General features: G+C 33.7%; 1 long non-coding RNA gene across 1 annotated transcript in view; it reads left to right on the plus strand.

Annotated features, from left to right (window-relative positions):
- The first annotated feature begins 1,929 nt into the window (after positions 1 to 1,929).
- Positions 1,930 to 4,365, plus strand: part of LOC142220323 (uncharacterized) — a 15,018-nt gene continuing 12,582 nt past the window's right edge. Inside the window, exon 1 of the long non-coding RNA XR_012717858.1 lies at positions 1,930 to 2,132. This is a non-coding gene — a long non-coding RNA (uncharacterized LOC142220323). The remainder of the gene's footprint in view (positions 2,133 to 4,365) is intronic.

Below are 4,365 nucleotides of genomic sequence, written 5' to 3' on the forward strand. Positions count from 1 at the left end.
TTGGAAAATTGCTTTTCAGTTGCTGTAAACATAACCACATCGACTTGGGTATGCGAACCCTTGTTTATTGCGCCGTCGAGACATAAGTGTGTAAATATAATCATAGCGATGGCGGTAGGCGAACACTAGTTTACGTGTATTTCTATGGGAAGCCCAAAATCCGTGACGGCTAGCGGCGTGAAGCCAAATTAAAATCTATTCTAATTCCTTGGCGGTAAATGGCATAGTGTTGCCATCGCTTATCATTTTACTAGGCATAGTTGTTGCCAGGCTATGTGGACTGTCTTTTTATCTTGAAATAACTCAACAAAAAAAATATTACATGTGTTTATTTATCTCCAATTAAAAGTAACAAAAAATCATGCTATATTGACACCAAAAACTCTCCAAAACAAGAGAAGAGAACATTTTTGCCGTCAATCTTGTTGTATTTGTCGTCGCGGCAGAAATGTTACGGCTATCGCTATAATTATATTTACATACGAATGCGTCTTATGCGCTTTGCAGGCTAACCCCCATATTCATAAAAGTAAAAGTAAACTTTAAACTTGCTATTACCATACAAATTCCTTCGATAAACTATCAGTAAATTATTATGAAATTACATTATTATATTCCCTGTCAACATTTTTTGAATTTGACGGCACTTCTGAGAATCCCCACCACGCCGAAAACAATCGTATACTACATCCAAAACTCGTCGGAAAAGCGTCGTCACTATTGAGAAGTTATACCACGCCAAGTTACTACAAAAAAGTATCGCATTAGTACAATTATTAGGTGCCTTGTTAGATAAATTTAGAACGACGCCAATAAGAGCCCCTTCAAACTATCAGAAAAAGTGAATTTTAAGATAGTTGTAAAATAATTGCAAAGTTAAATTCAGAGTAAGAGTTGGGAAATTATAACTTATTACAATAATAATATGTGGCTTAATTTACTGTTAAAAACTACAATCTTAAAACTAACTTATATCATATTGCACAAACCTATCAAATTTTATTTGACTTTTGATAATAATAAAACTGAAAAACAATTATCTGCACGAATTTAATTTATTTATTTGTTTTTATTTTGATTTTATATGAAATCTTCTAAAAGTTGTACGATCAAATATTTATATCTGAATCTGAGCCCATGAAGTTACCATTACGTTACGTTCTTCAATGAATAAAGCGGACCTTAGACGGTCGGATAAACACTCCGACAGAGGTTCGTCTATTTGTTGTGTGTTCGTTCAAGTTTTGACCTTACACTGCACGAACAAATGTGATGACAACATGAAAAAATAAGAAGAAGCATAAACAAACAATAAAGTTGTACGAAGATTTATGGGTGAAACCATTTTTTACTGAAAAAATGGAAGAAAATAATAAAAAAAAAATCCTGGTATATGTGTCAAAACAATGATTCCTGAAGTAATCCACATTTAATATATTACAAATTACTTGATGAATTTAAAATACTTGTCGCCTGGTTTCCCATTGATTGGAAGTGGAATTTTTCCACGTTTTTGCCACAATACTGGTTTAGATTTATATATTTCTTTAATTTTCAACCAGAATTGGCAATCCATCATTAATTTCATTACAGAAATGCCTGTTTTTAATGTAAAAATAAATTTGTCTTTGATAATGTTTGTCGAACATCCCCTTACACTCAATGATTTGTACCACCCAACCAGAAAAAATCAAAGTTGTTTTGATTTTATGCCAACACGTCCCCGCGACAGCCGAACACGCCCTTATACAATCGGATTTGTCGCCGAAACGTGTTGTGTCGCAGGGTTTATCCGACCGTATAAGGTGCCCTTAAGATTCTTTACAAACACCGACATTCCGTCCGGAATAACTGATAGTCAGTAAAGCGCATTATCGATGCGGTGAGGGGAAGGATGGAACGCTTTTGATTTGGGATAGAATTTGAAAATAACAATCGGAGCGTCTTCTTATTCAACTGGTCCGGATTTCGCGTGAATGGAATTTTTTTTGCCTGATTGATAAATTTATATAGAAATTATCTTTTATTACAATTTTGCAACGTTATCTGTAAAATTCTACTGCCATAGAATACACGAAAAACAAAAACTACTACACATTTTTTGTATATTAGTTCTATTTAAGCCCCAAAAGGTAAGTAAATAAATGTAGCCTTGCTGTTTATATACATTCAGAAGGATGACAAACAAGCAGTCTCGGAAGAGATAAATATAAGAGGCATTATTGGTAAATAATTAATGTGGGATTTTTCTCTTGAATAAATATTAATTATTCACTGCACAAGTGAAATAAATAAATAAGTATGACTATGGAGGAGAATATGGAAGCTTGAATTCCATCAGCGATATATTTATTTTATGATTTGCTGTGATTTTGCAAACATTGAAATGCGTAAGAGATTAATCTTTTTTTTTTTGGATAATGTATTTTAAATATGGAAAATCAAATGCGGATAAGATAGGAAGCTATTTCAACCCCGCTTAAAATTCGCGACGATTGTTCGTTATTCTCATCCTGCATTTCTCTAGGAAATTAGGTCATTGCAATGCCTATTACTGTAAGGAGAATTTGTGCATCCAGCTGACCCCGGCCAACTGCTGCCAGTTCTTGCTATGAAACGTTTCTAGAGTATTAAGGAAATCTTTCCCTGTTGTTGTTTTTGTTACTACAACTACTATTACAACTTTCTTTTGCTTTTGCGCTGTTTGTATATACCGTTACTTCTACTACCGGTCGTAGTCGTGGTCTTTTTGTCACTCAATAATGTCGTCATACACATATCCCGAATATTGTTTTTGTTTTGTTCATATTTTTCGTTTACCAAACTTTTTGATTAGTTGAACATTTAACCATTGCCATGTCTTTAATCCTCTAAGAACCAAAAACTAATAAGTTAGAGAAATTTGTACTGAATGTTGTTAAACGTTAAATCTAAGATCGTTATTCGAAATACGTGCAAAAATACGTATATGTGGACATAAACTTTGGTGAAATGAATCAGATTTTCACTACAAAATTAATACTAATTATACTTTGTGTCCAATATTTCATTAACTTTTACATAGACGTACCGTACTAAAGAAGGAGAAGGCATCGAAATTTGTATTTGTCATCAGAGGGAAAAATGTAGAGAATATTGAGGGAATTAAATTTCGTATACTACCATAAATCAAAACTTTTCAGATAAAGGATGGTTTTATCCGAAAAGTTGGGCGTGTTGGAAACCTAATCAGTCATATTGTAAACGTGCTTCACAGTCGATTTTTATAACATTACAAGTCGATATGGAGCAACATTAAAAGTCCATTAGTTGAATTTTAAGATTATTTGCAATATTTGGATATGGCAGATTCCGCCATGTTCTGATATTTGGAATCGCAAATACTCTAAGAAAAACTAGATATTCCCAAACTTCAGTCCAATTTCAATTTGAACATATTTTTAAAGAGAACAATAATGCCAAATTTTATGTTTTAATGCTTTATGGTTAAGGAAATAGCGCCAAATTAAAATTTTGCTATTAGCGATTCCGAATTTCGGAACATCGGGGAATAGAATTTAATCATTATTCAGCAAAACAAAATCCAAAATGGGAATGTAGTTGGTAATTAATTAAATTTGGTGGACTATTTGCCATAGTGCTTCTTCAAACGATTGATTTTATAAAGGGATGAAAGAAAGAAATAGTTCCATTAATCACAATACACTATTGTTAGGGACATGATACACTCGATTCGATTTTTTTTACCATAGAAGCGGAACTATTGAAAATAAAATTGCACATTCGATTTTGATGTAGAGATTACTTCAAGGAAAGAATATTGCTGAAAACTGGCAAGGTGTTTTAGAAGTAATTTTATTCCGAAAAGCTTCTAATAGAATGAGAAATTTTTAGAAGGAGAAATTTTAAAATAATAACAAAAATTGTGTCGGCTTCTTGAGTTTTTGTGAGACGTTTGTACAAAAATTTGTTAAGGCAAAGTCGGCTATCGAAAAAAAATCTCTTTTTTTCGGGAGGTTCGAGTATAATTCACGTTAGGTTTAGTGAATTACCCGAATTTATTCTGATAATTGGTTGTTGTAACAGTTTATTGTGCGCTTTGGTACTTCAGCTTGTGACCAGATCGAGGAACTCTGCGACTAAGGTGGGGTGTGTCCAGAGTGATCTGCTGGTAAGTCGGGTTGGTTTAGCCGAGCAAGAGAAAAGATGACGCGTGTCGTGTGGCCCTTGGTTGCAAATTGGACATACGTCAGCTACGCTGCTATCAATCACTGATAAGTAGGAATTGAGACGGTTGCACTTGCCTGATCTTAATTGGGCTAAAATTACCCTAGTCTGCCGTGGGAGGTCTGTTTCCTCCGGTGC

Source organism: Haematobia irritans, chromosome 1 (genome assembly GCF_050003625.1).
Source record: "Haematobia irritans isolate KBUSLIRL chromosome 1, ASM5000362v1, whole genome shotgun sequence".
NCBI lineage: Eukaryota > Metazoa > Arthropoda > Insecta > Diptera > Muscidae > Haematobia > Haematobia irritans.